This window comes from Cynoglossus semilaevis, chromosome 4 (assembly GCF_000523025.1).
Source record: "Cynoglossus semilaevis isolate Cse_v1.0 chromosome 4, Cse_v1.0, whole genome shotgun sequence".
Taxonomy (NCBI): Eukaryota; Metazoa; Chordata; class Actinopteri; order Pleuronectiformes; family Cynoglossidae; genus Cynoglossus; species Cynoglossus semilaevis.
The window spans coordinates 16,747,543-16,760,720 of NC_024310.1; the positions used below are offsets into that span (position 1 = coordinate 16,747,543).

Sequence of the window (13,178 nt, forward strand, 5' to 3'; positions counted from 1 at the left end):
CAGGTGAGGGGATGAACAGGTGAGTGTAGTCATAATGAGGTAAGGTGAGCTCTTTCTCTCCCCTGCCCTCGCTCACTTTTTCTTTCTTTCTTTCTTTCTTTCTTTCTTTCTTTCTTTCTTTCTTTCTTTCTTTCTTTCTTTCTTACCTCCTTTTTTCCTTCCCTTTTTTTCTTTCTTTCCCTCTTTCCCACTTCTGTAAGATACATGGTCAGTCATACATGTGTGTTTCTCTTCTTATCAGTGTCCACAGATTGTCAATTCCAGCGCTGGTTTCTCCTGAATTCTTATCTAAATTCCCTGAATCTCTGCCTCCCAGTTGTGTTAAAGTCACTGAACATGCTCAAAATAATTTTTGACAAAAAAAAATCCACATTTTTGGACACACACTAGCGAGCAGGTAATTTTCAGTTAAAATGCATTGAATTTTTAACTGAATGCATGAATCGACTACAAACCGGAGGTTTTAGGAGGACAGACGGTGACTTAGATTTTGGGTATTTTTTTCTTTAAAGAAATCACAGAGCTGAGTCAAAAGACAGAAATGTTCACAAACGAACCTGATGCGACCGCTATGTTAGGAAACGTAATATGGCTACAAAGACAAGACAAACAACTACAAAGACGCAAAAACTGGAAAACAGAGAGAGGCAGCGCAGCCACAAAGACATAACACAAAGATTTTGTGTTAATTTTCTGTGTCCCCTCTGTTAGTCCGTGGAGCAAAGCTGGGGGGAGGATAACCCCCTTTTACCAGTCAGTGCCCAGAGGCCTGTGAACTGAGGGGTGTCATCTGAATGAAACCCTTGTTTTCTAGAAAGAATGACTCCAGAAAATGTGGTGCTCAGTCATGCGGAGCTCTGTCCTGTGTTCAATAGTACGCTCAAAACTCACTCATGAACACACTGTAGGTGGAATAGTCAGGTTTGATTCCAGACTGGAGATCAACCAAACCTGAGTCAGCCGAGATGACGTGATCACGCCGCTGATCCCCCACTGGCTGGTATGGCCGCTCACCTCCAGCTATGTCATAACCAGTTGGTTTTAGTTTTTTGACTTAATTGCAACTGGCTTCATACCGCTGTACTTATATTGACATTGATTGGCTCTCTGTGTACATGTCCCGCCCTTTACACTTCACATTTATGCATTTAGTAGACGTTTCTATCCAAAGGCGACTGACATGAGGAGGGTTAACTATATGCTTCCACAAGGGCTCGAACCCAGGACCTTCTTTATTTAAGGCAGGTGTATATGGCGAGTGTGATAACCGCTACAGTATTAGCCAACAAACATAACTCTGATTGGCTCTGGGCCTCCTTTGTTCCTCTAGTTTACATGGTGTCTCTACCAGAACTGGCGTAGCTAACACAAGCTAACTTACATACAGCCGTACTTAGGGTTACAGTTAATTAAACCTTGTTGTGCACTGACGTCACTCGATGCACCCCGTGCCTTTTTGTCTTACTGACCAAAGAATATAATAATAATAATAGAAAAAAAGATATATTAGAGATGTTTTTTAATGGATGTTTCAAACTTACAAAATGGCATCTCCATCAATAAAAATAGGGTTAAATAATAATAAAAAATGATACATTATCCAGCAACATGGTTTGAGTTGGGTTTTTTTTTGTTGTTGTTGTTGTTGTTCCAGCCCTGTTTCAGCTTTACCTCCTGGTCAGCAGTAATCTCCCAGATATTCATAGACAGACGTGGCTTTATTTTGACCCCAGATTGAAAAGTGCAGACTGTCAGCGGTCTGGGACGTTTAAGCTGCGGCGCCTCTTGAGAGACAGGAAGAGTTCAAAGACTTCATAAATGCCAGGTCATTTCTTTAAGCCCAGTCTCTGTTGGCTGTATCGCTGCTAAATCTTTTTTGGATGACAAAGGCAAAACCCTGCCCACTGAGAGACGGTCCCTGACAAATCTGCGGATCAAAATTTATGACCAGGTTATACAAAAGGTAGGAGAGCATTTGTTATCCCCGTATATTTCCTCAAAATGTGGGAACTGGATCTGATGTTTCCTGACACCTCACTCTCAAAACTAGTTCATCAAGGTCTGGTTATGGCCTGTCCTTTTGTTGGCGGCAGCGCTGACTAACGACAATACGATAGGTGCTATAGAAACGCCGTTATGGAGGAGTGAATAGAGTGACGGCCCCGCTGTTTATAATCCTCATGTCAAGTGTTAAAATTCATTCATGGTCAGGTTCAACGCCACAGGCCATCCCTGTCAGTGCCTGGGAAACACTTTAAAAAAAAAGTGTGAGAGAGGGTGTAAGTGTAGTGTTTTAGTTCCCCCAGGTTATCTCTTTAGCTTTATTGCTGAAATACATCCCGGATGTGTGAATCTGTGTAAAGGCCCACGGCGGAAACCACTGCTGAATGTTTGTGATTTATAGCCACTTTAGCTGCAGCACACTGGAAACTTCCATGCCACTGTCATGGACACGTTCAGACGTATTGACCGTTGACCAGTTTTGGTAGTTGATGTTCCATCATTAGTATATAGTTATTGGATACAAAAATGTTCCTAATCAGGTGTTGTGTTCAGGATTTTGTGTGATCCTGGATCAGTTTTAACTGTATTTTTAGCCGAAGGCAACCATTAGACATTTATGTTGTGAATTTAACCGGAGCGTTTAAAGCAGAGGTGTCCAACTCAGTTTCACCTGGGAGCCACATCAGCATTATAGTTCCCCCTAAAGGACTGGTTGTAACAGTACACCTGTAACTACTCCATAACGCTTTAATACATGTTTCTGCAACTGATTATTATTTATTCAAGTTAGTTAGTAATATTGTAAATTACTCTGTGTAATAAAAAATAAGTTATCAGGTTAAGGAACTCAGCAACATGGAGTTTATTATAAGGCAATTTAAGCTCCCGCGGGCCACACGCAATGACTTGGCGGGCCCAGTTTTGGCCCGCAGGCCTTGAGTTTGACACACGTTCAGATTTAAAGCCTTTTCTCTTCAGAGGAACTATTTCCATGCAGCCGTCTGTCATAGGTCCTAGATCCTCCATATGCAAAATGTTTCCATCATGCAAATAGATTCAGGTGCAGCTACTGTGGGAACATCCAGGTCACGTCAGTCTCTGTGTGTCCACTGTTATTCTACTGGGACGGCAGGACGAGCTGTGACGTTTAAAGTATGAACAAATTTACTGGTAGAGGATGAACATCTGTCAAATATTTTACTAATCAACAGAATGACTGTGATGTAAGGCTAAAGATGCTAAAGATGTATCGCATTCCTAAGGGACAGATCTGATTCCGTGCATGTGGATTTGTAGGAGGCTGGACTGCGGGGGGGCAGAGGTGTGTGGAGTGGGAGAGGAGGTAGAGGTTGGGAAGAATGAGGAATTTTAAAGCATGGCACGGAACAGAAACGCACGCTGAGCGACTCGCCCTCTTTCACGCACGTAACCTGTACATTCCACCTGTGTGGGAGCCGAGTCGGTAGAAGTCAGTGAAGGAAAACGAGCAGAGGAGGGAATAGTTGGGAATTGTGCCCCCCACCCACCCATCCACCCACCCACCCACCCACCCATCCATCCATCCACCCATCTTGTCGTTTGTGCGCTCCTCTCTTTTGTGCCCTAATTGACTCTCCTACACAGCTCTGCATACCTGTGTGTACGCTGATACTGCTGTGTGTGTCTCAGATATACATTCACACACACACACATGCACAATTCTCATTATTCTTCATCTTTATCCCTAAAAAGTCACACGCCCCCTAACACACTGATCCTGAATTCATCAGCCAACGCAGACACACAACACACAAAGAAGGTTAATACCCTCAGGATTTAGAGCCGGTGTTTTTAAGAGATAAGTTCGTAACTCGGGGGTAAACATCTCCAAAGAGATACGTTCGTAACTCGGGGGTAAACATCTCCAGGGAGGCGTGTTTTAATGATTTCATTTGTGTGCAAATTGGAGTGCAAACCTTTATTAAATGAGGGAAAAGGAACATCGATTTGCATCATCACTGTTGAATTACACTCTTCCTGTCTGTCTTCCTCCCTATCTCCGGGCGCGTCACTGAGCGTCATTGAAGCCTAACTGCAGGTACACGATGCCTTTGTTCTGTAATTACAGCAGATTTAGTTCACTTTTAGCCGCATCGATTTTCTACCTCTTCCTGTCATCTCTCCTCAGCCTCTCTCCTCCACCTCCTGCATCTCCAGCTTCAACAACTCCCTACAAACCCATTGTGTCTTTGTCGCTGCTTCCCAGTGATGTTCAGCCGCGTCACGTCTCTGTGGATTACACCAGAGCAGGCTGTCATAAATCCTCCTCTTCTGTCTGTGGTTTCTTCTGTTGCTGGAACTTGACAGGAACAACCACAAACATTTTCAGTCACAATATTGTGAAACACATTCTTGGTTTGTCCTTGATTTCCACCCTCGTGTCTCGTGATCATCTCCGTGGTCTGTCCCTAACATCCCAGAGTCTAGTCCTTGTGTCTTTATGTCATGTCATCGGGACTTTGTAATGGATCGCGATCTCCTGCTTTGCTCTGACTGTCATATCAATTTTCCTCAAAGCCTGTAAGTCCACTTTATACCACCACTGGGACTGTAAATTCTGATGCTAACATGTGTAATGTTTGGCCACATTGTTAGCACTAAAGCACACTAGGCCTGGGACGATAACAGATTTTGCTGGACAATATATTGTCCCACAAATTATCGACTATAAACAATAATGTTGTCAATATTATTTTGCGATTTATCTTTAGCCTATTTTGTTGCTAACTTGCTACCATTTTCAGCATATTGGCTTGTTTGTGTTGCTGCACTCTATGTGTATCAAAGCGGCCCCCAACCCCAGAGCTAAGGTAGCTTCACCAGTCCTGCTACAGACACTAGAGCTAACGTTTGCTACACCAGTTTGTTTGTATTCACTGAATTTCTACGTTCAGTTTATAATAACTGAGTGTGCTAATGAGAGTTTTACTTCACTGAACACAAGCCACAAACTCTACATAGTAATGTCATCATTTTTCAAATATACATAATCCATTATTTTATAAATTAATCTAATAGCTGAATTAATTTTACTTCTAAATACACAATGTCATGGGGAATAGGTTTTTGCCAACATCGTATAATTTATCTGGTTGTCAACAGTGACAGCGAGTATGGATGTACTACGATGTACTACGTGTCATGTTTTTAAACAACAACACATTTCAAAGGACTCTGCCACCAAATGAAAAGTGAAATTTGGCTCATTAGCTCATTTGAAAGCAGACTCCCTGTCTTTAGTCCTGTTTCTGGGGACACGGAGCAGACGTGACCCAGACGACCTCTGGTTGGTTCATACTGAAGCTGCAGATCAGACTTGTACAGTAGCGCTCTGGTTGGTTCACACTGAAGCTGCAGATCAGACTTGTACAGTGTTTGGGGTGAGTTTTAGAATGGATTCTTTTAAAGACTGTTCCAGTGTAATTTGACTGTGATTGTGTCTGTGATCAATGACCAACTGTACACCGTAGATTCAATCACTGTGGCAAAAATATTGAATCAGTACTTACAAAAGTACTTACAGTACTTACAAAATATAATATATTTATATATATTTTTATAATCAATATTTTCCCCCCTCAGATCTACATCAAACTGTTGGTTTGTGAAATTTTTGCTAACTTTATAAAAACCAATCTAAAAAGTCACATCAGAACAACTTAATTCCCAACTTTTTCTGCAAAAAATCTGAAACTCCCTTGACCCCGTGGGTTGTGTGCTGTTGTCTATACATTAACACTGACACACTACTTTGGTTTTTTTTTTTTTCACTCACAATGCAAATCCTTCCCGGGATGCAAAGCGTCCACTGGCGAGACAAGGTAATTTCCTGCGGAAGTTGGAGAAAAAAGGAGGGTCGGGGGGGAGGTTGTGGGCATGATGGCGCTCAGTCTAGGTTGTGAGGCGGGGGGTGTGAGGCAGGTTGAAGGAGGGCAGTCGGAGCAGTTCAGATTAATGGACGAGAGGCTAAAGTTGATGTAAGCAGTCCAGAGGGAGGGAAGGCCGGGAGTGAAGAAGGAAGGGAGTTTGATAAGAGAGAGGAAGGTGTGGTGCAGTCAGTGGGGGAGCTCAGTGTGAGGCTCAGGTGTGTGTGTCTGTGTGTGTGTGTGAGAAAGACAGGCAGGATAGAGATGAGGTTGGACAGGCGGGCTCGGGGGGGGGGGGGGGTCATAGAAGATGAGGACACATCATGGCAAGAGGCCTCTGTTGTCCCAGCCTGTTTGAAGTGGCTGCATAGTTCAGTGTAAGCTAATTAACCCTGCAGGAATGGGAGAGTCGGACAGAGCGAGGGAGGATGCAGTGACGACAGACAGTGGTGGAAACTGACCAAGAACATGTGTCCTGGTACAGGATTTTTTTTCTTCCCCTCGTATGTTTGCCTTTGTTGCCTTCCCCTTGCTTCTTGACGCGCTTTGACGACAATCGGAGTCTTTCTGTTGGTTTAGTCTGGCTCCGTTTCCACCAAGTGGAATCACTGGATAGTCAAGGAGCAGAAACCTGAAATGTTGCTGCGAGTGTTTACCTTGTCTGAGCTGCTGTGTAAACTGTAACTGATGTGGGGTTAGAATCAAGGACCATACAAAGGAAATGGACCTGGTCTTCCTGTTGCAGACAGAAAAGTGCCACAGAAAAGAGACAGAGAAACTTTTTCTTGAAAGGTTTTACCCTCAGTGGAAAAATAATGTCCTAACAGCAGGCATTTTTATTCAGTCTTTAAATGTATCAAAATAATATTACGTTCCAGTTGTACTGTGTTCCAGCTCCTAATGTGCTCAAAATATCATTACATGTATGCTGCAACATTGTATAGATCCATAGGAGACATCACAAATGGATTATTATTATAAGGAAATTTCACATTTTTATTTTGAATGTTTTGGTGTTTCAACCAGAGCCAGTTCGTGGCGTATGCCATATAGGTGGTCAAATTGGGCGCCATCTGCTGGAGGAGAAAATGCTGAAATCCATCAGAGAAAAACACTACAGTTTTGGTCAAGCAGAGGAGCCAAGACACAATCTCACCTGATGTGCAAAATGTCTTCACTTTTAATGAACTATTTTGATCATGAAATTTGAACTGTCTTTTTATTATTGAGGGCTTGGAACCACTGGCATTGAAGTCACTCTTTTGAATAGTATTACTTTCTGTATTTGTGCTGCTGCATTATTTGCGTTTTATATTATTGAGATTCCCACCGTATTTAACTAGTAGTAAAGTCTTTGTTTATTTAATTGACGACAAAGTTATCTATGACTTGGCCCCAGGAGCTCGGAGGAGGAGACTCCACTGACATGCTGACACTGTTGGGTGTGGATACACTGAAAATAATTGATGGTTAAAAAAAGAGGAGGGTAACGTCTGGAACTAATTACGTCCACAGTGAAGTAGAATTGAAGAAGAAGGGACTGCGGGAACAGAGAGATAATTATGCAGTTACTCTGTCCATCAGCGGAGGGTGGGGCGGACGACAGCACACCAGGGGGCCTCATTCCTCCGACAGTGTGTTTTTAGTCTTGATCCACTGATACCCTCAAAGACGTCTGACATCAGACTTACTGGCTTCCTCCACGGGACATTTTTGTCATTACCCAGGATTTGAGAGGCAGTGGTTTAATTGTCTCCGACTGAAAGTTCACCTGAGATTGTTTTTGGCCGTAACAGAAATCAAATAGAACAGACAGCATGTAGCCGGAGTTTGTCACATGGTCATGTATTGTATTTTCTTTGCTTTGTCTGTGGAATGGTAATGCCCTCGTTACTGTGGTTACCTCTGCTGTTAATTAGTGGTCCAGGTGAGGTGTCGGCCATCCAGCCCTGCTCAGACACAGCTGCTGTCATGACAACTCTCTCCCTCTCTCTCTCTCCCTCTCTCTCTCTCTCCCTGTGTGTGTGTGAGAGAGTGTGAGAGTTTAATTGCCTGAGCTGTCTGATGTGGCAGGTATTTTTTTATTGTATGTTAAGTGGTGTTTTACTGTATGAATAAGGGATTAAGTGCATTTGTTCAGCTAATGCACGCCGTCTTCACTCCCGGTGCACACACAGTAAATAATAATCTAAAACCAAAACAAAGTCTTCCCACTGTGTTGTCTCTTTTTTTAACGGTTCTGTAGAGAAAATCCCTCAAATCTGTTTTCCCAGCAGGAAGATACAGGACGTAGAAGTAAAGGGTGTAGGTGTGATGGAGGGAGATGAGTAACTGGGGCCACCCCTTGAGAACCATTAGAAAAGAAAGGGGCATGTGATTTGATATGGGAAAGATAAACATTATGCATAGGTTAGACAGGATTAAATGACGAGGGATTAGACAATGATATTTAATTTGGGCAAATATTTGCAATATTCCTATGCAAAATATTTGCATATATTATTTTACTATGGCTAATACTACAACAACAGTGACCATTAATATAATATAATTAATGTATTTATAAAAGAAATATTTATTTCACTTTATTATTATTATTATTAATTATTTATTTTTTAGTGTTTTTATTATTCTTACTTTTTTATTTTTTTATTTTTTTATTTTTATTTTTATTATTATTATTGCCTGTAAATCCCTACATTCTATTAGCAGCAGAACATAAATATCCCAAAATGTCACTCAAACCTACACATGTATACACACAAATAGACACAAATTGTCTTTTTTCATAATTTTACTGGAACTAAAATTCAATTCAACCCATGTCAATTCATACTGTACAATTGTGGTTCACTAGAAAAATATGTCAATATCAATTCAACTAATCAATCTATCCTGGTTAACTAATAAACTACCAAACTGTTAAACCAATGACGTTATTTTCCCTGGTCCTCATAAGAAAACCTAGTATGGGCTGTCGGGATACCAGACTAATTATTTATGTGTGTGTGTGCGCATATGTTTGAACACAGACATGTGTGAGTGTGTGTTTGTGTGCATGGAAGCATGTATGCATTAGGGTGTGTAAGCTCTGAGGGGAAATTCCTCTCTCAGGCCTGGGAGTCCTTCCTGTCGTAGAGCAGTGTTTGTACAGACTGTCTTTGTCGGGATATCCTACCCTGCCCATGTCTGAGAGAGAGAGAGAGAGAGAGAGAGAGAGAGGGATGATGTGGTGTCTGAGAAACAAGAGTGAAGGAATGAGAAGTGAAGCAATGAAAGCGTCAGCAGCTGGAGTTTTTAAGGCTGGAAAACACAGCTGCATTTTTTTGCTTTAAACCTTCACATGTGAGACTTTTGCATGCCATCTGCCCAGTGGTTTCAACAGGCATAGTTTCCTCTAATCCCAAGCTCTGCTGCCGCTTAGGCAGTGTGAGTCTGCAGGCGGAGAGTCGGGGTCAGGCGACCAGACACCCCGCAGCCCCAGGCAGGGGCAGATTCATCACTAGCGTTAATTCTCTCTTTTTGATCTTGTTTTGGTTCTGTGTTTTTGTTGTTGGAAAGTCCCCGTTCTCTCCATCTATGCCAGGCTCTACGTGGTTCATGTCTGTGAGCAGTAAAAGCCAGACCTGATTGAACATGAGTGTTGTCTGCAGAGAGGGCAAACATGTCAGGCTCGGACGCTGCAAAGAAACTGATCAATAACGCTGTGAAGTGGAAGTAGTTGAAGAAGCGATTCTCCGTGTCTGGAGAAAAGAAAAACAAAAATCAAATACGCGCACATTGTGTCATGGATTTGTTGTTGCGCCCAGAACATCACTGACACCTGTATGGATTTTACTACAGTATTACAGTAGAGTCAACAAATAATAATGGACCTGTTATTGCAAGAAAGCCTTTCAACATGTTTCCTTGGTTGAAGATTAGACAAAAGCTCCGAAAAGGAGTCTTGGGTGTAGTAGAAGAGGAAGAGGATGAGGAGGAGGAGGAGGAGGAGGAGATTTTGGTGACTGGTGTAACACTAATTAAGCACCTGATCTGCTGTTGCAGCAGCAGCAGAGGAAGAAAGTAGTGTACGATGACAGGGAAGATGTTCACGAAGGCGAAGAAGAACGAGCAAAATCAAGATAAAAGCAAAGAATAAAATGAAGAAGATGAAGCTAAAGCTGAATAAGACAACGTAGAATAGTGATCATCAACTGCCGGCCTACGGGCCAAATCTGGCCCACTGAACCAGCCAATCCAGGCCACAGCTGAATTCTAAAATAAATATCAAATAATAGTAATATCAGACAGAAATATGGCCCTGAAATAGAAAAGAAGAAGAAGAAAAAGAAAAGCAGAAGGAGAAGCAGCACAAAAGAGGAAGAAGAAGAAGAAAAAGCAGAAGCTGAAGCTGAAGAAGATAACGTCACCAATGACATGCTGTACATAGTCCCACACTTCAGCCTGTGTGTGACGTCACCGCGGGCGAGCTGAGGGACATCCGACCACATGAGGTCTCCGCAGGAGGATGTAGGACACGTTTACTGCCAGGTGCGAGACATTCACCATTCCCATTATGTCATTTCCCAGCTGTCACCACTTTGGCTATTATCACCATAAATGGCAGAAATAGACCTGCGGTTTGTGTCACACACAGATAAAAATATCACTCTTATCACGGACTCTGATCTCAGCCTCGTGTTTGTTCCTGTGATTTTCATCGCGTTGCGTGTTGTTGTATCTCTAAACACACTCCTCAAACCACTCCACCTATCCTGACCCCGTAACGCCTGACGCCACGCCTGACGTCAAGTTGTGATTGCAACAGAAATTACCTTTGTGCTGCTTTGCATGCGTGTGAGTGTGTGTGTGAGTGTGTGTTTTGGAAGGGTTGTCAGGAAGGGCTCGTCATCGGTGATGTTTCCTATGAAGTCATATCAGTGGTTCTTCTATTTCAACCTGTTAACTCCGGCCAGTGTGACACAGATCCTCCGTCCCGTGTGTATCGTGACTGAGGAGGTGAGTGTGTAGGTTGGTGGTTGAAACGGCAGCAGCATGAGCAATGCACACACACAACCACGGCAAGATAAGATGAAGCATGAGAAATAAGAGTGATGTAGCAGACTGTGCACAGGCCAGCAGTCAGGTGGCGCTGCGTGTGCAGTTCTACAGCGGCGGACACTTCATCATATTTGACCTGATTGTCAAAAGCTCCGACTGCAGCGGCAGTTTTCATCCTGCTGTTGAGCCGATGTGCTGATCGCCCCCTGCTGAATCATTAACACCGGGGAATCACGTCAGTGCTTCCATTCATTTACAGAACATGTATGTACATGTACAGCACTTTGACTTTGAGTGTGTCTGTTACACAGTGATCTATCACCTGGTGTAATGGTGCACACATCTAGAGGGGAATTAGGTGACGTAATCCTGTCATTTACAAACGCAATATCCTTTTGGCCCTATTAACATTGTTAAAAAATTATTACAAGTGCAATGCAACATAGATGGGTCCTTTGGAGAAAACGCTCTTTAACTGTGTCCTTAACCTATTGAGTATCAATCTAAAACTAAAAGCTGAATAAAACATTGATTTATATGTTTGATTCTCAGTAAAATTCAATGTGTGTTGATGGGACTTCTGTTTCAGAAAATCTGCAAGGTTACTGCTGTCCCCCTTACTTTACTACCTTTTAGCAGTATTGCTCCCCTATATCCACATATACAAGAAAACAACACCTATATAGAAGTGACCTTTCCATTTACTACAGCAGTGGTTGTTAATTATTTTCTGCCACGCCCCCTCTTGGGGACAGAAATGTTTTCACGCACTCCCCTTCCCTCCCAACCCAAACCCCCGTGAATTGAAAAACTATTGAGATTTGTATCTGTACGAACCACCGTATGAGTTGCTGCCACCTAGTGACCGGAGGCTTGTTATCATTCATGCAATTACAGCAGTGGTACACTGATGTCCATATGTGTGTCATATTCCATTAGAAGCCCTTCATGCCCCCCCTGGGACCTCACCGCACCCCCCAGGGGGTCCCGCCCCACCATTTGAGAAGTACTGTACTAGATTTATAGATATTATATATATGTCTGGTAAAACAAATGGTCTTGTTGCATTCTACTTGTAATGACATTGTGAGCCTCATCAAGAGGTACAGTCAAAACAGTCTCCCCCTGTGGGTACGTTCTGTAACTGCAAGGCTGTTCTTAGATTGTTACGTAACCAAGAAGAACAACAAAGAGCTAAAGCACAAACACAACACACATACTAAACATGCAGCTACTAACATTTCTAGGTGTCAACCTGCTGTTTGACTCAGGCTCAGGCTCTAGTTCTGACACAAAAATGTGGAACAGTGTGTGACAAAAGAAACCAACCAGAGATGATGCATATGTAGGTTTAGGGCAAACGTAAAAGCTGAGACCGTCTAACTGCAGCTGCTCCATCTGTGCTGATGCCAGGTCCTAATAAACTGGCCGCCTGCCCAGCGCAGCCAAGCAGCCCTCATTATCACCACGTCTTGTGAACACACTGTATGTGGGTGTTCGTCTGCATTTTTTTTTTCAAAATCTTTTCACTTCTCTCTTTTGTCTTTCGCTCTAATCCTATTCTTTTCATCTCACGAGACGAGTGTTTCACCTCCCCCTGACCTTTGCTCTCCTTATTCACCACATCTGAAAAAACCTCCAGGAGTACCACAGATGGTTATCCCTCCTCTGGCTGCAGCTACCGCATTTCTCATCTTCCACACACACTTCCTGTGTTATCACCCTCTCTCTCTATTTCTTCATTTCTAAAATCGCTTTCTTGACCATTTCCTTTGCTTTCTCCACCCGTGTTTTCATCCCGTCTCCTGCTTCTCTCCGCGTCTTCTCTTCTCTCTACATCTTCACTCTGCAGACTTCACACCGTGCTCTCGACCTCCTCATTCATCCTCCCTCAGGCGCTGCTCCTCCTCAGCTAAGACGTGACTGCACATTCATGCAGTCTGTCAGGAGAATCTTCATCTTCATGGCTTGGTGGATTGAAGAAAGTGATAAAACAAGAGCAGCAAAAAAAAAAAAAAAGATTGTAAAGTCTTACTTGGAAATCTGATCTGAAGTCCTGGTTGGTGATTTATAGGCTGATCACATGCATCAGAAATCTGCTGAAGTCTCCAGAGTGACATATTTCAGTGGGCTCTCTGTGGTGATGTGGTGGTGGATGAAGGGAAGTTTCACATCGACATCAGAACGTGAACATTTTTAGAATTGCTCAGATCTGGTCACACAACA

General features: G+C 42.9%; 1 protein-coding gene across 1 annotated transcript in view; it reads left to right on the forward strand.

Annotated features, from left to right (window-relative positions):
* LOC103378448 (protein jagged-1b) overlaps nt 1-13,178 on the forward strand; it is a 39,388-nt gene that overhangs the window by 8,535 nt on the left and 17,675 nt on the right. The window lies entirely within an intron of this gene.